The sequence below is a fragment of the Myotis nattereri genome, assembly GCF_964212035.1.
Source record: "Myotis nattereri genome assembly, chromosome: X".
Taxonomy (NCBI): Eukaryota; Metazoa; Chordata; class Mammalia; order Chiroptera; family Vespertilionidae; genus Myotis; species Myotis nattereri.
The window spans coordinates 94,234,421-94,256,190 of NC_138078.1; the positions used below are offsets into that span (position 1 = coordinate 94,234,421).

The 21,770-nt window shown below is 41.0% G+C and overlaps 1 protein-coding gene across 1 annotated transcript in view; it reads left to right on the forward strand.

The window, feature by feature from the left end:
- Positions 1-14,366: 14,366 nt before the first annotated feature.
- Positions 14,367-21,770, forward strand: part of IL1RAPL2 (interleukin 1 receptor accessory protein like 2) — a gene marked incomplete at its 3' end in the record, with an annotated part of 1,466,967 nt that continues 1,459,563 nt past the window's right edge. Inside the window, exon 1 of the mRNA XM_081115342.1 lies at positions 14,367-15,097. The remainder of the gene's footprint in view (positions 15,098-21,770) is intronic.

Genomic DNA, 21,770 nt, shown 5'->3' on the forward strand with positions numbered 1-21,770 from the left:
GTTTAATGATTTTGGGGAAGGGCAGGAGGTAGAGAGGGTGAAGCCAAAGACAGAAAGAGGGAGTATAAACCTGATTGACTGATAGCGCAGTTATGGACAGAAAGCTCTGTAGGATAAAATGCTTGGAGAGAAGGGCCAGAGTTAGCAGCATCACCAAACAATCTTCTCCTTCACAGTTGATCTAATCATTTTGGCTTGGCATTAAGACATTGATGTATATCCAGGAGCAAAGTAGAGGCATCTTAGGCCCTCTAATGACAGTTAAAGGGCACACGACCATTGAAGAGGCTAAAAGTATTATTTCTGCACTTGCACTGGGCCCCATGTGCTCTAGTTTGTATTCTCCTCCTCCCTGCATTCTAGCCATCCTTGACCTTACAAAGGGGGAATGGTTTTCACAATGGCTCTAACAGTTCACCTTCTCTCACCTAGCCTGGGGCACTTTAGAGCCTCTAAGCACTAAGATTACTCTCCCCCCACCCCTTAAAAATGCCAAACCTTAAAATAATTGAAAGTTTTTAAAGTTCTAATTTTTATTTGTATATCTAAATCAATGCCTTTTATCCTTTATTAAATACCATTATCTTTTAGAATTTGTTCTTCTTGGTAAGGGAGTGAGTGGAATAGCTTATTTGTTGGTGCCTTAAGTAGTGCTTTGTTTGTCTTTTGGTAATCTAACCATGTGGGGGATGAGATTGAAGGGGTGTAATTCTCCACACATAAGGATTTCCCTTCTTGTTACACAGCTGGACATTTCTGGACTCTTCTTTGGGGTAAAGAAAGGACTTCTGTTAGCATTTAATACTGAGCATATTGCAACAACTCATTATCACCTGAGCACCTTCTTTTATTTTTATTTTTAAAAAATACATATTTTATTGATTTTAGAGAGGAAGGGAGAGGGAGAGAGAGATAGAAACATCAATGATGCAAGAGAATCATTGATTGGCTGCTTCCTGCACACCCCCTACTGGGGATCAAGCCCGCAACCCAGGCATGTGCCCTTGACCAGAATTGAACCTGGGACCCCTCAGTCTGCAGGCCAACGCTCTATCCATTTAGCCAAACCAGCTAGGGTTGAGCACCTTCTTTTAGTTTGAAAATAGAGAGGAAAGATCTGAGGGGCTGGAAGGTCAAGTTTGAAGGATGAGAGGAGAAGGGGAAAGGTTTCAAGTGTGGAGTGCTGCTGGGTAAGAGAAGTCCCAGGTGAGTTGACAAAATAGAAACCCTTAGGCAGCCAGAGAGGCAGCCTAGGTTCCTAGGGGCTAAGTACCAAAAGAAAGAAGGAGCAAAATCACACTGACCATTTTTGGTAAATATTATCCCACCTGGGTAGTGAAGCAAGTGGAGGATTTTCTGTGGCATGGCAATTGTAGAGAGGGGAAAATAGGATCTTTGTCTCATCTTTGCATTTCTGTGCCAGTTTAGGAGAAGACCAGAAAGGCATAACTGTGACATTTCTAAGGGGCTGGATCCATAGCTTCCATCACACCACTGATTCCTAGTCCTCACCCTTGCCTGTTCTTCACGGCTACCTAGGCATAAAGTGGGAGTTCTGTGTTCACTGAGGCCCTTATAGGATAGGAGCAAAGTGTACAGGTGAATTGGAGCAAACGGGGAGAGAGAGGCAGACCCATAGTGCAGTGTTATCAAATAATGAGTTAAATAAGCAAAACCTATGAAATGAAAAACTTGCAAAACACAAAATCTAAAATATTTAGATACCTAAATTTTTTAAACCAATGGTAACATTTTTTGAGGATCCATTCCTTATTCTGTCATTAATAAATGCTCAATTTCTCTAGAAGTATGTTCTTGTCTGATCTATATTCTATAACATTGTCATTTCTCTTTTCATTCAGTCTTAAGCTTATTCTGAGTAAAGACTGCCAACTGTGTCATGTTAGCAGTGGCTGTGAAATGGACTATTTTCCACTAGTGGCTAAGATGAGAGCAGAATATGGAAAATAAAATTAGTTTTTAAAAATTCAATTTAAAGTAGATATGTATGAATAATTTATCTGTCCTTACTATATAATGCAATAATTAAGGTACCATTGATTTATTACAAAAAGTAAAAGTATGTTTAATGATAGCACTTTATCTGTGCATTTAAAATTAAAATATAAATCAAGGGTATCATTAAAAATAATTTCACCTTACTATATATTTCAAAGTCCATGGGTTATTTTATTCCTATGCTCCTAATCTCTTAATTCAGCTGAAAAAAGAGAGAGATGACTCTAAGAAGTGACATAATACATAATTTAAAGCATAACACTTTTATGCTGTAATTCTGACAAGAGAAGTGAAAGACTAAAGTGCCAGAGGTTTTAAATTGCTGAAAAGGTATTAGCATTCTTGTATGAAGTTCTGGCATATGAAAGAGAATGTTCTTTTATTGACCCTTTCTAATTGAAAGATTTAGAAAATTCAAACTTGATAATGGTTTTGTTAATTTGGAGTGGATTCATAGGTTCAACTGTCGTGTCTAGAGATTGTGACCATTACAAGGGAAACAAATTTGAGTCCTGGTCATCACATAAGGAAATTGACTTAGAGAACCTGGGAATGGCTGACTACAAGGGTTCATAATGGTATGGTAATACAAGGCAGAAGAGAAAAAAATCAAGATCCAAATTCATTCTTCCTTCTATAAAAGAGTGTATTTTATGTTAGCCCAGCATTTTTACTGAAGGTATCCCATTATTATTTTTAGCTTATTAATGATCCTATAATAGTAGCTAGTTGGTATTTATCTCCAAGGCATTCTAAATGCTTTGCAGGCAGTTTTTATTATTCTGTACCATATTCTTGTCAGGTGACAAAATTCATTACCCCCTCCTCCCAAGGCAATTTAAAGAGAAAAACAGAGATACGAAATAAGGAACAGATGAATAGCAGAACCAGGATTTTAAAAACAATAACAACAACAGCAACAGAAAAATTTCTCAGGTTTTCTCATTTCTATCCTAGTATGTTTTGCACAGAGCTTTGTTCCTTTGCTTCAATGGGTATGATCTAAAATAGCCAGCATACAGTAGAAGTCCAACAAAGTGAAATTTTAGTTTTTGTAAGTTAATTAGAGATGTTTTTGACAAGTGTGAGTTTTCTTTGGTAACTTCATGGGAAATAAATAACACCTACCCAGATTCCTAAGATGATGTTGTATATTATAAGAACTGGAGATTCATACTGTGGGAGTATGGTGCTGGGGGTTGGGGGCTGTTCTTATTGGAGGCTTTCAATGGATTATGACATTTTTAAGTTAAGCAGCTTTCTTAAAGTGAGCACTTTTAGAGAGGAGAGGTTTGCTATGGACTGAATGCTTGTGCCCGTCTCCCCAAACTCACATGTTGAAATCTGAACTTCAAATGTGATGGTAGGGCCTTTGAGAGATAATGAGATCATAAGGGTGAATCCTTATTAATAGATTAGTGCCTTTATATGAAGAGACACCAGAGAGCTTGCTTCTTCTCTGTCTCTCTCTGCCATGTGAGGATACAAGGTGACCAGGAAAGCCACCACTCAGAATCCGAAATACTGGCACCCTGATCTCAGATTTACAGCCTCCAGAATTATGAGAGATGCATGCTTGTTGTCCAAACTACCCAATCTATGGTATATATATATATATATATATATATATATATATATATATATATATATCGGCCTAATTGACTAAGACAGGTTTTGAAATTTTATTAAAAGGTATATGTCTTTAAGTTTTGAGAAGATTACAAAGCCATCTGTCCATGACAGGCAGTGATAAAGCTACTCCTTGTGTTTGTTCTAGCTCTGTAACAATACTTTATAGTGTTAAAATACCAGCTCTTTGGTTATGGCAAAAGAAAATGATCTGGTTGATCCAGCATCTTGATTAATAAAAAGTGATCATGCATATGCTAGTTTTCAAATACTGAGACAGCAGTAGTATATACTTGACAGTAATTTGATGTGGGGACACTTAAATTTTTCTCTGATGATCTAGAATACATGATGTCACCATGACATATTAATAAAAAGAGCAGTTTTCCTTGTTCCACAAATAAGCTGAAGTGACAGCTGAGAGTTTCAATTGCTAGAACACAGTATCAGGGTGTTTATCTAGAAACACACAGCAATAATTAATTGCCTTATGGAACTTCCTTTTTTAATATTAGTCCCAGATTTTCAGAGCTGTAAAAGTATTCTTGTCAAAACCAAAAACCTTAACCTACAGCAAGTGCAATTTAATGCATCTTTATGGAGACAGTATTGACTCCTGATTTAGAAAAACCATTTCCCTAAGTGTCAGAGGTACTTCTTTAAGCTCTGTTTTGCTGCCTTTTTGTCCAATGATTGAGATTTTTTTGTTACAATGCAGAGGACTTTTTTTCTTTCAGTGATAAAAGCTGGCACTATAATCACTTGATTTGGAAGGCTGTTTATAACTGACTTTTCCTTTCTGGCAAATGTGCTGATGCTTAGTGATATCTGACTTTCTTTGACAAGGGGTTTCTTGGTGATTATAAAAATAAATAAATATTGACTTCCTTTCTTTGATGGTGACAGAGGTTTTGCAGTCAGAGGCTTATTTTATTTCTTCCTCTCTTCAGAAACCCAAGCTGAAGAAAGAGTTACTTGCTTCTCTAAGGAATAAACCAAAGGTAAGGCGATTTTGGTGAGACGTAAGGAGAAATTTCCTGACAATGTAGTAAAATATGAGAAATAGTTTTGTCAATGAAAGCTGTTAAGTATTAGACAGGGATCTTCTCCCACCAAGAAGTTACTCAAGGCTTGAGGAGAGAGAGAGGGGTGAGCTAGCGCAATGGTTATCCTTGGCCTGTACCCACCTTTTGATGCTTGACCTCACTGCTCGCCCATATCAGGCCAGTAGGGAGATGGGGATAAAGCAAGGAGGAAGATGAAGGGAGAAGAAAAGGTGACATATACTATTTACTTATGACTGGGTTTTGAAGACTAGTACCTATGAAGCTCTGTCTTTCCCACTGAGTTAAATACAAACTCCTCAGCCTGACATTTGAGGCCCTCCACAACTTGGCTCTAAGCTATTGTTTCAGGTTCTTTCCAGGCACACTGGGTCACTAACCATATTGGATGGTCCCCGTTTCTCATGAAATGTAACACAAAGTTCTCACAGACATATTTGCTCATGCCCAGAAGATGAGGCTTCCTCTCTTCTCCATTCTCAATAAAGGTATATAGTATCTTCCTGGAAAGGGCAGGTCACCAGCATTTCTTATCTGATCCAACTTGAATTTGAAGATGCTACATTTCTTGTGAGTGTGGCTGATATATTGGGGGCTCTTTTTCTTCACTCAGCCCCCATTCACAAATGGAAGCTCTAGCCAACACATCGCAGGATGAAAATACTGGGGCCCTGACCACACTCACAATAACTCACTTTTTGGGCAGAGGTTCATACCAGGGAAAACAAGCCAAGAAGATGAGAGGCTATTGCCCCTGCCTGAAGTAGTGGCTCAGAGATTTTGCCCAGGTGGAGAGAGAGTCCATAAGAACATAAAGTTCTGAAGCTTTACTGAAATGAACTAAGTTATTTGAAATAGAATGAGAGGGAAGTTCAAGCCTAAGCACACTCTTGAAAACAATGGAGATATTGGTGATAACCAAAGAAGAGGAGGTTAGTAGCTCCTCTTAATTAAGAAGAACAAGGTAAACTATAGGGTATCTGGTTCACTAAAGAGAAACAGGGAAGAGAGAGCTAAGATGAGCCCTCCTGGGGTCATAGAGAACCTCAAAGACTGGCCCCCAAACCCATACTGTGGAGCAGTATGTCCAGGGCATTGTTGAAAACAAAAGAGAAACCAACCCAATTAGTGAGGAATAATAGATGGGTGTGATACCAAATGAGGCACACAGCCTAAAAGAGAAGTCAGGAAAAGAGACATTTAAAGAGAGCCCTGTTAAACCACAGTCATCCAAGGATGATTGCATGCATGGTCAAGGCTTTGTCCTCTGAGAAATGACACCAAAGGCTTTACATGTGGAAAAAATAGGTTTCACTAATATAGCATAGCCAAATTACTAAACATACAAGCAAGAAAAACAAACAAAAAACTAAACAAGCCTAAAGAGTGAAAATCAGAGTCCAGAATTGCTACAATATATTATCTAAAATCTCCAGTTTTAACCCAAAATTATAAATTATGCAAAACAAGCAAACAAACAAAAACAAGAAAAGTATGACCCATATATGTACAGGAAGGAGGAAAAAGCAACTACCAGGCAACAGAAACAGCCTGTGAGAGGGCCAAGATGTCAGATTTAACAGACAAGGCCTTTAAAGCAGTCATTATAAGTATGTTCAAATAACTAAAGTAAATTATGCTTAAAGAAGTAAAACAAATTATGATGAAAATGTAACAAAATAGATCTCAACCAAGAGAATATTTTATTTTTATTATTTTTTGATAATAATTATTTAAAAAGAGGCAAATGAAATTCTGAAGTTGAAAAGTACAATAACTAAAATGAAAAATAAAATTTTGTTAGAGGAGCCCAAAAGTAGATTTGAATTGGCCAAAGAAAGACTCAATGAACTTGAAGATAGATTGTTAGATATTGTGAATTCTGAAGAACAGAGAAAAAATAATTTTAAAAAATAAGGGCTTGATGAAATTGGGATGCCATTAGAGCACAACAAATTATGCATAATGGGAGTACCTGAAAAGGAAGAGAAAGGGAAATAGAAGAAAATGTAGAAGTAATGACTGACATATACATAGCTAGGAAGGTCAGTGAACTATTTAAAAAGATAAACACCAAGAGATCCACATACAAACACATCATAGTAAAAATTCTGAAATACAAAGAAAAAGAAAGAAATGACTCATTATAAAGGAGGGAAACCTAATAAGACAAATTGGTGGTTTCTCTCAGATACAATAGGGAGCAGTAGACAAGTGGAATAACATATTCAAAGTGCTAAAAGAAATAAATAAACTATCAATGAAGAATCCATATCTAGCAAGACTATCTTTCAAAAGTTAAAGCAAAATAAAAACTTTATCAGATTAACTAAAAATGAATTTGTTGCAAGAAGACCCATTTTATAAGAAATACTAATTGATAAGAGTTCCTTCTTTTTTACAGCAGCATAGTATTCCATCGTGTAAATGTACCACAGTTTTCTAATCCATTCATCTACAGATGGGCACTTAGGCTGTTTCCAGATCTTAGCTTTGGTGAATTGTGCTGCTATGAACATAGGGAACTGGAGAGAATTATGTTAAGTGAAATAAGCCAGTCAATGAAGGAAAAATACCACATGATCTCACTCATTTATGGATAATAAGACCATTATAAACTTATGAACAAAAATAGATACAGAGGCAGAGCTGCCTAGAACAGACTGTCAAACTACAGCAGGAAGGCCAGGGAGGGTGGGGGGCAGGAGGGAGGGGGGTAAGAGATCAACCAAAGGACTTGTATGCATGCATATAAGCATAACCAATGGACACAAGACACTGGGGGGTAGGGGAGGCCAGGGGATTGTCAAGGGCGGGGGGAAAAAAAGGAGACATATGTAATACTCTTTGTAATACTTTAAGCAATAAAAAAAAATCAGGATCCATATTGGAGCCTGAGGCAAAAGGAAAAATAAAAAATAAATAAAAAAATAAAAAGAAATACTAATTGAGGTTCTTCAACCTCAATGAAAGCAAGTGACCCTATAAAATAATTTCAATCCACAAAACAAACAATACCAGTAGATGTAATCCTATATAATAGAGGTAATATGCAAATTGGCTGTCACAGCCTTGCACAAGATGGCCACTCCCATGTGGTCACAAGATGGCCACCATAAGATGGCCTGCAGGGGAGGGCACTTAGGGACGACCGGGCCTGCAGGGGAGGGCAGTTGGGGTGACCGGGCCTGCAGGGGAGGGCAGTTGGGGGCAATCAGGCTGGCAGAGGAGCAGTTAGACATCGATCAGGCTGGCAGGGGAGTGGTTAGGAGGTGATCAGGCTGGTGGGCAGAAGCAGTTAGGGGCAATCAGGCAGACAGGCAGGCGAGCAGTTGGGAGCCAGCAGTCCTGAATTGTGAGAGGGATGTCCCACAGTCGAACATCCCCTGAGGGGTCCCAGATTGGAGAGGGTGCAGGCTGGGGGACACCATCCTCCAGTGTACAAATTTTGTGTACCAGACCTCTAGTTACAATTATAAAAGACAATGTAAATAAATATTTATTTTCCTTTATTCTCTTTACTGATTTAAAAAGGAATTGTATAAAACAATTGTGTTGCTGGACTTATAACAATGTAATATATTTGTCAATAATGGCACAAATCAGGTAGGTGGGAGCAGTGTTATGTTAGAGTAAGGATATACATATATAGTTGCTTTTCTTTCTTCTCTCAGCTTCTTTAAAATACATAAAATTATATAAAGTAATAATTATGATAATGTATTCTTGGGTTTGTAACATATATGAATGTGTTACGTATAATAATGGTACAAAATGGAAGAGAGAACACGGATAGATGAGAGCAACATTTCCATTTCTTACTGGGATTAAGTTAATATAAATCTGAAGTAGAAAGTATGTATAGATATTCTATAGTTCATTCAATCCATGTCCTAGTGATGGATAATTGTGTTGTTTATGATTAAATACTTGTTAGGTAGAAAATAGATGCACAGTGAATATTTATATGTATAAATAATGCGCTGTGTCAAAAATCCCCACAAGGTATCACTGTCATACAACTATAAACATTTATGTTTCTTGTTCACAAGTTTATAAGTCCAATCAGGTTTAACTAATCTCATTTAATTTGGGTGTGTTTGGGCTTGGCCATGCTGTGGGCTGGTTTGAGGTTTGTTCCATGTATCTCATCATTAGCCTTAGAACAGGACTGCCCAGGACTTTTAGCTTCACTAAATGATTATCAGCTCTTTTCACCATTAAATAATGAGTATAAACTGAGTCCCTATACATTTCTGAAATTTGTAAATTTCTGTTCTTAGTATTATTAGGAAGGTGATGATACTGACTCTACCTTAGTGGAACATGGAAATTGATTTATTTCTTCAGCAATAGTGATTGAACTGTGTTAAACTACATACCCACACTCTCACCTATCTCTTCATATAACAAAGGACATTTGAAAAGAGGATATTGGTTAGCAATACTAACCATTATTTGATGTATAGTCCATAGTTATGAAATAGATTGGGATGAATTGACCTAAACAGATTTGACTCTGGCCTTGTTTTTCGACGTTCATCACATGATAATGGTGATGCCAGATCATCATTATTAGCTTTGGGTGATTATAGTCACTGTCCTTTTTTTCTTTCTTGGATTATGCAGCATTGAAAGATTTTCTTGAAGATGCTTCTCAATTATTCTGGGAGTGGGGCCAAAGATTCTGTATTTTCCAGCAAGCACCCAGGTGATACCCCAATAATGCTGGTCTATGTCTAACACTGTAAGGAGCAAGTTCTTAGACCAGCGGTTCTCGACCTGTGGGTTGCGACCCTTTTGGGGGGTCAAACAACCCTTTCATAGGGGTCGCCTAAGACCATCGGAAAACACATATATAATTACATATTGTTTTTGTGATTAATCGCTATGCTTTAATTATGTTCAATTTGTAACAATGAAATTGGGGGTCACCACAACATGAGGAACTGTATTAAAGGGTCGCGGCATTAGGAAGGTTGAGTACCACTGCCTTAGACCATAAAGTCTCACTAAACCATTGCAGAGAGGTCACTGGTTCCTTCCTCATTTTCTTAGCATCTTGTTTCTTTCTGGACTCTTTATTCCTCCGCCATTCAACTCCTTTATGATTGTTTCATCTCTGGGTGTTAGATAAAAAGGCAGCTACCTTAACAGCCATAACGACCTAACCAGTTGCTATGTGTCCAGCAAACCAGCCTGATCAGGGGGTGGGGCCCGAGGCCCTTTCCCCCTTCCAGCCTGCCCCTGATTGGACTCTCCCAGCCCCATAGGGGGCAGGGCTGGGTGGCCAACCTCCTGCAGCCCCTCCCCCTAGCGGCCACCCTCCAGGGGCCCCCACCATCCTGATTGGCCTATAGCCCCTCCCCCATCCAGCCCCACCCCTGATTCCCCCCCACACCCCAATAGGGGCTAGGGTTGGCTGGCCAATCTCCTGCAGCCCCTCCCCTCACCTGGCCCAACCCCAGATCACCCCCCTCACCCCAATCAGGGGCAGGGCCAGCAAGCCAACCACCTACAGCCCCTCCCCATGGCCAGCCCCGCCCCCAATCAGCCCCCAATGCCAATCGGGGGCAGGGCCTGCCAGCCAAACACCCACAGCTCTTTCCCCCAGCTGGTCTGGCCTGATCAGGCCCTGATCCAGGTGGGCTGGTCGGCCAACCTCCTGCCATCTCCTCTTCCCAACAGGTCCAGCCCCTATCCACCCTAATTGGGGCTGAGCTGACCAGACCCCACCTATGCACAAATTCGTGCACTGTGCCTCTAGTTTAACTATAAGCCAGAGCATTAGGATTGGCCAAACAAGCAGCCCTATTTGATGGGTACCAAGAGACCCTTCCCCATCCAAAGAAGATCCAATGATCTGTCGTGGCACCTTAAATTTCCAATTCTGGAAAGTGTTCTTAAAGTCTCTGGTGAAGAGCCATGTTACCCAGGAGAATGAGGTTAGCTGGACTTGATTAATATCAGCCTGAAATACCAACCACTGTCATCATCAGAGAAAATATTGAAAGAATGGTAGGTACACAAGAGTGTAAGTTTTAGTGGAGTGGGAGGTATAAAACTTGGATTCATAGAGGCCCTGGGTGTTAGAGTGAAGTTGGGTCAAATTAGGTATCCAGAAGTGATGAAAGCAGGAATCAACAGGGCAGGAAATGGGACTTTTTTGTTATATTTTGTTTTTAATGTGTTTTTACTTGATGATTTGCCTAGGGATATTATTGGCTGCTATTTTCACCCTGACTGCTGGCTCCTCAATATCATAATGAAAGTGAGGGGCCTCCCGGTTTGAACAAATGGCCTCACTGATGACAACCTGAGCTGCTTATCTCAGGCCCTGGGGTTTGGAATTATGCTAAATGTTTAAACTGAAGGTGCCAGGCACCCAAACTGGAAGGTGAGACATGAGGAAGTGTTGTTCTTTCACTCATGTTGCTGCAATGGAAGCACGTGACATCTAGGGCCAGTAACTTAATATATGTGGGACTGCTTAGCCTTAAGTGATGAGGGCTACACAGGGCAAGCTCACAGGCAGAGGGAAGTCTACAAGAACTCTATAGCAAAGATTAAGGTAGAATTGACTGTCTTGTCTTCATCAGAAGAATGGGCTTTTATCTGAAAAAAAAAGAGCTGTTACAAACCAGGCAGAAACTGCAGGGTATATTCCCTATTTCAAAAACAGCCCATTTTTCTCCCTCCTTCCCTTGCATATAAACAACAAAAACCTGGGAGGAGAGCTTGATATTGGTACCTGCCTAAAGGACCACTTCCTCCACACCTGACCTCTCTCAATTCCTTGACTTAACTTCAATTGCAGAAGGATGTGGGATTTGATGTCCATAGGGGGAAAAAATTGTATAAACTTGGCATGAGAGGTCAGTGAGGAATAATGATTTTAACTGTGCACAAGCTCAGGCCTTAAATGTCCAGTAGATGGTGAACAGAGGTTAAGTGTCCAAGGAAGTGGACGGGAAGTAGTGGGTCTACGCTGCACAACATGCAACAAGTGCTCAGTTGCTCCTTCTCTGTCCCTGTCTCCCTCTCTGGCTTGCTCACTGGCTCTCAGTAGTTAATGTAGTTAATGCAGAGCGATGGGAGCAGCCTAGGGAGAACAGCTGGAGAACACTCAGAGAAAGACAAATTAATCTGGAGCCCAATGCAATAGCAAATGCTGGAGCACAATGCTCAGCTGACCCATTAAATGGGCAATCCTGTTAAGTTTGTTAATCAGCAAGGCACCTGTGAGTGGAGTGGAACGCTTCGGGAGATACATGGCATGGAAACGGGACTCCTCATTTTCTGCAATCCGGACTCTCAGTTACTAAGTAATAGTCCCTCTCCCCTACACTCTTTTTTTTAAAAAAATTTTATTGCTTAAAGTATTACAAAGAGTATTACATATGTCTCCTTTTTTTTCTCCCCTTGACCTTCCCCTGGCCTCCCCTACCCCGCAGTGTCTTGTGTCCATTGGTTATGCTTATAAGCATGCATACAAGTCCTTCAGTTGATCTCTTACTGCCCCCCCCCCCGCAACCCTCCCCGGCCTTCCCGCTATAGTTTGACAGTCTGTTCGATGTTTCTGTGCCTCTGTATCTATTTTTGTTCATCATTTTATAATGGTCTTAATTATCCATAAATGAGTCAGATCATGTGGTATTTTTCTTTCATTGACTGGCTTATTTCACTTAGCATAATGCTCTCCAGTTCCATCCATGCTGTTGCAAATGGTAAGAATTCCTTCTTTTTTACAGCAGCATAGTATTCCATTGTGTAGATGTACTACAGTTTTCTAATCCATTCATCTGCTGATGGGCACTTAGGCTGTTTCCAGATCTTAGCTATGGGGAATTGTGCTGCTATGAACATAGGGGTGCATATAGCCTTTCTGATTGGTGTTTCTGTTTTCTTGGGATATATTCATAGAAGTGGGATCACTGGGTCAAATGGAAGTTCCATTTTTAAATTATTGAGGAAACTCCATACTATCTTCCATAGTGGCTGCACCAGTCTGCATTCCCACCAGGAGTGCAGAAGGGTTCTTTTTTCTCTGCATCCTCTCCAGCACTTGTCGTTTGTTGATTTGTTGATGATAGCCATTCTGACAGGTGTGAGATGGTACCTCATTGTGGTTTTGATTTGCATCTCTCAGATAATTAGTGACTTTGAGCATGTTTTTCTATGTCTCTTGGCTTTCTGAATGTCCTCTTTTGAAAAGTGTCTATTTAGGTCCTTTGCCCATTTTTTGATTGGATTGTTTATCTTACTTTGGTTAAGTTGTATGAGTTCCCTATAAATGTTGGAGATTAAACCCTTATCGGTGATAACATTGGCAAATATGTTCTCCCATGCAGTGGGCTTTCACAGACCTAGAATGAACTCTCCAAAAATTCATCTGGAATAAAAAAAGATCCTGAATAGCTGCAGCGATCCCGAGAAAGAAGAACAAAGTAGGTGGGATCTCAGTACCAGATATCAAGCTGTATTACAAAGCCACTGTTCTCAAAACTACCTGGTACTAGCACAAGAACAGACATATAGATCAGTGGAATAGAATAGAAAACCCAGAAATCGACCCGAACCAATATGCTCAATTAATATTTGACAAAGGAGGCAAGAACATACAATGGAGTCAAGACAGTCTCTTCAATAAATGGTGTTGGAAAAATTGGACAGATACATGCAGAAAATGAAACTAGACCACCAACTTACACCATACACAAAAATAAACTCAAAATGGCTAAAGGACTTAAATGTAAGACAGCAAACTATAAAAATACTAGAGGAATCCAAATGCAACAAAATCTCGGACATATGCCGAAGCAATTTCTTCACTGATACATCAAAATAATCCCCTACACTCTTAAAAAAAGGATCTCCCTGGCGTGACTTTGAGGAGAATTACTGGCGAGCCTCAGGCACTAGGCATGAAAAGTCATGGCTCGGGGTCAATCTCTGAGCCCATACTGTGGTCTCAGGACCCTCCCTGCCCACCATATGATTGGCGGGGCTGGAGAAGTGAGTCTTAAGGATCTCTAACTTGGGAAGGGTGAAAGAAAGGAGTTTTCCGGTATTGGTATTAATACAATTAGGTGGTCTTCGTTTAAGTTCTGGCCTTGGGGGAACCAAGCAGGTGAACTCTTGGCGGAACTAGAGACCTACTCAGTAGATGGAATCGTGGACCAGATTATCTGAAAAATTTTGCTTAGTGGCTTTCCACGTGTGCATTCACTTCAGCGCTCACTCCAACCCTGTAGGCGGCCTACTCTGTACGGACGCTAGACGGCGCTGCGTGGACGCACTTTCCTTCTCCCTGGAAGGTAAGAGAGAAGCGCTTTTTTTTTGTTGTTGTTTAAAGCCAGGAGATGGGGAACTCAGGGTTGGCAGCCTTTTCCACTCTCCCTCCGCTTTCCTCCCCGCACTCCCAAACCCAAGGGGTGTGGAAGAGGAGGAGGAGCAGCAACCCTTTTCCGTGACGCGCCAGAGCAGTTCTCTCTGATCCCCATATCCTCCCGGGTGCAATCATTCAGCCCCGAGGCACCGAACTGTTAGCAACGGAGACGCAGCTGTAGGTGATTTCCACTACTCTCCTATCCTCACTCTAGGCAAATTTTTAAGGCGATAGCAGTGGTGGTTGGGTGTGAGGCTTGCCTGGAGTGCACTTTCCGGGCGCCGCTCCCTTTTCCGAGACGTTTAGGCGTTTGCGCACTGGCTTGAGAGGGTTCCCGGAAAAGGTTGGAGCAGCGGGACCGTAGAGTTCTCACCTGCCGCCTGCGGTCCCATCCGGGTGATAGGGCTGTTGTCCTCTGGGGCGTGCGTGCCTCAAGAGGGGCTCCAGAGCCACAGGCTGAGTTGCCTGCGTCCCGCGGGAAACAATTTGGTCAAGGCAAGGTGCGACTGGAGTAAAGCTGCTCGGAAGTAAAGTCGCTAAGAAGGAAGAGGTTAGAAGGCAGGCGACGTAGGAGAGTCTGGTCACTAAGCCAAGAGGCAGCACTTGCCATTCTAGCGAAGGGGCCAAGTGATTTAGGAACGTTCTTTAAGCTCTGCCTGTCCAGCTCCCCCTAAAGTCCACAGTAGCTCTGCTCAACTCTAGAAATCTTCCCGGGGCGGGGAGAAGTTTCCTAGCATCCTCTTTGGCTAGGACAGGGAGTGGAGAAAACGGGCGGGGCTGCTCTGGTCACTGCTGTGGAAGACTCTGTCTTCCCTACTCCTCCTCCAGCCGCCCTTGTCGTGGGAAGCCTCTATTGCCGCCTGGAAAGCTCAAGCCTATGCTCCCTGGAACCCGGCTCGCCATTTCGCCCTGGAACGCGAGGCCCAGCGCCCCAGACATGGAACTGCACGCGTGAGTCCTGCTGGACGTCGCCAGCTGTTTTGCAAGATTCAGACAGGTAATGCCTGGACAGTTGGCTGGCAAGGACCAAGGGAGAACTTGCTAGGCTCTCAGGTGACAGGAGGCAGCAGGCTAGCTGCAGTCAACAGGGGATTTACCTTTCCTGCAGCCCAGGTACCTGCGCCTGGAAATGCTTGCCAGTACCTTTCTCTCCCTTCAGCCCTCACAGAAAGTTTAGAGACCAGAGCTTCCAAGGCCTGCCAGGTGCCAGCTAACCGGTGTGCTGCGTTTCCGAGGCAAGATCTTGGTCCTTTCTGTGGCGGGCTCGCAGCATGGAAGGCACTTTTTCCAACTGGGCTGTTCCCTCTCACTCTGCCGATATCCCCCCTCCTCCCCCAAGGCCAGGAAAGCAAAAGTCTCAGGGATGGGGGATCAAGATAGCTCCCGGGCAAAGAAGCGAGGAATTCCCCAGCAACATCCTTCTGCTTCTGGGGATTCCCAGCAAGCACCAGACAAGGGAATAACTCTGTAGATCTGAGGCCATTTCTTTCCACCTTTCCTGAGAATGTGAAGGTACCCCAGGGATGTCCCGTCTCTACCCACAGGAATCCTTGCTGCCCTTTGAGCCCATTTCTCTAGTTAAGTTACCTTTCTGAACCATTGCTCAGGGGAGAGGACAGACCCCCTTGCCAAGTTGTGCTTCAGACTCCTAGTGAAGGAACCCCAGAGAGGCAGAGAGGGACAGGAGGAAGGGCTACTGCATGTGATCCGCCTTGCCACTCTGGGCTCAGGATTAGAACATCTTGATTTATTACTATCAGACGTTTAAGAAAAATGTGTTGGCAAAGAGACCTGGCAGAGGAAGTGTGTGCTATAATAATTTTCTGTCCCAGGGATTTCTTCTGGTTCCTGCAGCCACCTTCCTCCCATTTCTGTGACCCAGGGACTTAGGGGAGAGATATTAGTAAACAGGTATTTAAGGTCTCCTCCAGGCCATCCACGAAAGTTGTGGCTGGGCTGAAATACTGGAAAAGTATTTCTCTACTGAAAGCTACTCTGGAGCCTACCCCTGGTGTTTTTGTTTGTTTTGTTTTGTTTTGTTTTCCGGTATGTGTGTGGGAATCTATTCAGGAATAAATAGTCTCCATCACTACATTCAATTTTATCTTCTGTAGACTTCCAATAAGAAATCCTTCTCTCTTTTTCTGACCAGGGGAACCAAGCTGTAAATTATTAAATACACGACAAAGGGTTGGGGGGCAGTGTGTGGGAATCAGACTTCAAGAAAGGAAGGGGGAGGGAGAAAAGGACATGTCCCTGAGGTCTTGCAAGTTCAGAAGGCACATACTGCTTGGGAAGGCTACCCCAGTTGCAGTGCCCTTGGGAGGGAAGGAGTTAAATGTACAGGACAGGTGTGGGGGAGTGGGGACCATTTCCCACTGACACCCCAGACACCCCCATGCTCACTCCCACAGGACTCTCCCTGATGTGTTAGGAGCAGTGGTGATGGTGCAATACAGTGCTATAGGGCTCTTTGTCAACCGGGTCACAGGCACCTTGGCTTAGGTGAATCTTGCCATTCAGAGTTTGTTTCTCTGCACTCCTTGCTTCCCCACACAGGAATTAGTCAACTACCTTGGGGCTAAGGGAAAGTAAAATTCCTAAATATACCAGAGCCAAAGCTTCAGGGGGAAGTGCCTACTTGCACCCATTCCATCCTTCCTACCTTTTCTCTGCCAAGCAACCCCTGCTATATGCCCACTACTATCTGACAGCACTGTGGCTGGACCAGATGTGGTAGCTAATTCTACTCACCGTATGAACTCTTCAATTTGGGGCTGCCTTGGGCTAGACAGCCCACAATTACTGGTGGTGGAAGCAGATGATTTATATAGAAAACATTTAAATGTAGGCAAAAAGGCTGCAAGACACCAAAAGCTCCCAATTTGTCCACTCTAGCCCCAGCTGGTCAGAAGGAGGAACAAGCAGCAACCAACTCTGCCTCTGTGATTGCTTTTGCCAGATAGGTGAAGGAAAGGCCTTCAGAGCAGTAGATTTGGGGGGTTTAAGCCAGCTTTGATGTGCTCTGCTGCTCTCGCTGATTTCTGAGCGGTCTCAACACAGGTTGAGCAATTAGGCCATTTTCTGTTTCTAAGAGGCTACTACTGCTAGGACCTCTCTATGCAGAGGCTAAAGGCACTGGTCAGACATGGTGGTTATAGAGATACCCCCAGACTGTGGCTTTTACAGGTAAAATCAAATCTGAGTCTTTATTTATGCATTCATTTTCTGAGGCAAGATTCTCTAATTGAGTAGAACTTTCTTATTTGCTAATATGGTGACAGAGTCCCTACAAGCATGTGCTGCTTACCAGGGTGAACTGATGGTATGGCTAGCTGGGAAATATCCCAAATTATGCAGCTGGCATGTCTCCACAGGTATGAAACCATTGAAATATTATTTAGCTTTAAGAAGATATACTCTAAAGAGTCCAACCTTATAAAAAGAGATGAATGATGAAGTGACTATTTCAGTTTTGTTTAGAAACAATAATCTTCACTGTATCCAATATGTTGGGTTATATAGTTTATTAAATGGATCAGGGAAAAACATTTGCTATTTGAGAAGGAGAAAGGCTGGGAAAATGAAATGAGTTAAAACATGGTTGAAATGATCATATACTTTGGTAAAACAGAATTGTGTGTTCACATCTGTTCCTTAAATGAAGTATTCACTGTGTACAGTTTGATGGTCTGAGTAGATTCTATAGCAGGTTGTTACCATCTGATGAAACTTAAAGGAGAAAAATACATTCTCTGACTTGTACTTGGATATTTTCTTAACTGTGGTAGTACTTATTGCATCCAGGATTGATAAGAGAATGCACATGTTGCCTTCTTCATTTGAAAGGTACTATAAGCTCCTTGTTTAAAATGCAGTGTAACCAAGTGGAAAAAAAAATCCCAATTTTCAGTTGTTTTGTAATAAGATATAAAAGTAAGAAAAAAATCACTAGCAAACTTCAAGGTGTCTAATAGGGCTTTTCATGGCTGGTTTCTAGCTGTAGCCAGCAGCCCATACTCTTAACCCCTGAGGCTTGTCTCTTGAGCCTACATCAGGAAGTCATGATCAGAGCCAGTTTGGTAGAGAAAGATAAATAAATGTTGAATGTGCAATATGTGCCTTAATTATCCTGATCTAGGTCTTAAAAGTAAGCCTCTTATTAAGTAAGTTTAGATTCTGAGCTGTCAGTGCCGAATGATTTGCCGAAGTAAAATACGCCTGGCCAATATAATAAGGCCTGATGAAAGATGTACTTCATGGGTCTTTAGCCAAAGCTACCAAGAATTCAAGTTCTTTGTGCTGGTTCACTTTGAAATGACACCCCCCCCACCCCCCCAATGAGATCAAAGGCATTGGTGTGAATTAATTGTGGGACAGATTTTCTCTGTCTTCTCTGGCCATAGTCATGGCTCCAAATCTTTGATCAGATAACATCCTTTGTGCCAAGGACCCTGGCTTTAGCCTTCTTGCTTGTTTTATTTTCCTCCCTTAAACCTCACCTTTTCATGTAGCTGCACTTTGTCTTCCCTCATGATTTCCAAGATATTTTTTTTTTTTACCTGCCTTGATTTAGTCCTCTATCTGGGTGTTTTATTGGGCATGGAAAATTTATTCAAACACTAATTTCGCACTTCTCCCCATACTTATTCATCTGTGATTCCTACATGCCTCATTCATTCCTGCCTAGTGTATCCTATTGTTTATTAAATGCCCTGGGTACCATCTCTGGAATAGTTTTTATCCTTTGCATCCTTACTGTCACTACCCCCTGTCAAATCCTTGGGATTCTTTTTTTCAGGTCTTCTGGATTCTTGACTTGGCCTACTATAATTGATAAGAGCAGGGGTCCTCAAACTATGGCCCGCGGGCCACATGCGGCCTGCCGAAAACATTTATCCGGCCCACCAGGTGTTTTTGCCGCCGCTGCCTGTTGCTTAGCAGCCGACTAGTTTTTTTTGTTTTTTTTAAACTATAGTCCGGCCCTCCAACGGTCTGAGGAACAGTGAACTGGCCCCCTGTTTAAAAAGTTTGAGGACCCCTGGATAAGAGAATGCACGTTCAATATTAGGACAAATCTTCCTGAAGCTCACTTAGTTCTTTAAAGTATTGGGTACTTAGTGAGTGGATATTAAGTGGTATAGATTGTCACTGTATCTGATAGAATTTCTAACAATTAGAAATGCTGGATACACTAAATAGGGTGCATTGTAACCCTAGGAATTTCTCCATTGCTCCAGGTATGCACATAGCCTGGCCAGCCATCTGGTGGGAGTTCAAATGTTAGATTTTGGAGAATGAACTATATAACCTTTCTTACTACTAACCAAGAGAGTTTATAATCCTTTAAACATCAAGGGACCAAAATGAGGTGTTGTCTATCAGTTTCCCTGCTAAAATTATGCCTTTAAAAATAATAATTATGGCTCTGTTTTAAAGTCTTATCTTTTATCGTCTGTTACTATGCCTGAATGGGCTGCTTTGTCCTGGTTTGGGTGTGTGTCACACATTCAGGAAACATCTAAATCACTGGACTTTGTTATGAAATTTTAACATTTATATTATGCTTATTCTATTTGTTAATGCTTTCTCCCCTTTTTTATTTTGCTTAATGTTCAAAATAATCTCATGAGGTGGTGATCTTTTCATATGCTGAAAACCAAGGATCCAAATATTTAAGTGATTTCCCCAAGGTAATAAAAATTAGTTGGGAAACTTTATTGATACCACAAATCTATTATTGTTCTAAGGTCTTGAGCTCAGGTGACACTAGTCTAAAGCAACTTCATTTTCTCCCCATTAACTATAACATCAAGACCAGACTCTTTGGACACAAATCTGAGGCCCTTTGACATTTAGCCTTAGCCTACCTAGTCAACCTTATTTTATTTTTTTTACTACCTTCCTGCTCATATGATGATCTAGTTGGACCAGATCACTCACCATTGTCCAACATAAACTTTGTTATCCATTCTTTGTACCTTTGTTTATGCTATTCTTTTAACCTGGAGGGTTTCCATCCTCCCCTTTATACCTCTACTTCTCTGCCTATTGAGAATGAACCATATTCAAGAAGCAGCTGAAGTGCCATCTCTTCCATGCAGCACTTCCCAATTTTTCTCATGTTCCAAGCCAAAATAATTTCTCTCTTCTTGGAACTCTCTTGACAGTTTGTTGATTCCTCTTTTACATTACTTACCTTGTTCTGTAACTATTATTGTCATTAAGTTATCATGTTATCTCACCTACCTAAGATTATACTTTCTGAAAGTTGTCTTATCTATCTCTTAGTCTGAAATGCATGTGTACAGTGGGCATTGATTATATATTTATTTAATTGAGTCGCCATTGAAATATCATGGTTAGTCTTTGCATTTTACTGAAAATCTCTTATCTAAATGATAGTTTTAGGTTTAATAGGAAATTGCTAAATCTATTATCGGCCAATAATGCTATGAAGCAATATAATAGGGTAATGATTTTTTAAATAGTTATTCTCTAGAAGTGTTCTGTCCAATAGACATATGTTTGTATAAATTTAAATTGGTTTATAATTATATAACATTAAAAATTCAGTTCTACAGTCACACTAGCCACATTTCAAGTGCTCAATAGCCACATGTGGCTAATGATTACCATACTGGAAAGTGCAGCTATGAACATTCCCATTACCATAGAAAGTTCTATTGGATATCACTGTTATGCAACAATGGTTCTCCACATTTATTTTCACTTAGAAGTATGTTCACGAATGCGAGTGCCTTCATAGGTTTATGCACAGCTATTCACGGTCCCCAGTGCAATAGTGCTGCCACTTTCTTCCCTCTCGGAACAAAAATGAGTTAGTGACATTATAGGAATCATTTTGACACCATTGGAGGGAAAATGAGATATTTATATCACATCAAACACCAAAATAAATACCAGATGAAATTCTGAAGAAGAATATAAGGGACTTGCCCTTCTACATATAAATTATGATAATTAAATACTGTGGTATTTGTGCAGGGACAGACAGATCAATATAACAGAACAGTGTCCAAAGAAATAAAGCCAAGTATACTATGAATTTTAAGATATGATGAAGAGGTATTTCAAATCCATGGGTCGAGGGAAAGGATGAGTTTTCAATAAATGTGGTTAAGCCAACAGGGCTAGTTAATTTCAGTGGAAATTTATTAAACTACACCTATACTTTCTATTTAAATCAAAATTGATTCTAACTGGATCAAAGATTTAAGTGTAAAAGTTAAATTATAATGGTATTGGAAAATATTTTACATTATTTTAATATTTAATTATAATGTATTTTATATTTATAATAGTTTTTAAGTTTTAATATCAAAAAGGATTTTCTAATTATTTTATGGCAGTGGTTCTCAACCTTGGCTGCACATTAGAATCACCTGGGAATCTTTTTAAAATCCTGATTTCTGGGCCTCATCCTCCAGAAATTCTGTTTCTTTGTTTTGGGGTGGGACCACAACATTAGTAACAAAGAAACAGGATTTCCGGAGGATGAGGCCCAGAAATCAGGATTTTAAAAAGATTCCCAGGTGATTCTAATGTGCAGCCAAGGTTGAGAACCACTGTTTTATGGAGACTGAAGGCTTAAAGGAAAATATTAATAAATTTAATCTTCAAAAAATCTGTATGGCAAAGAAATATCA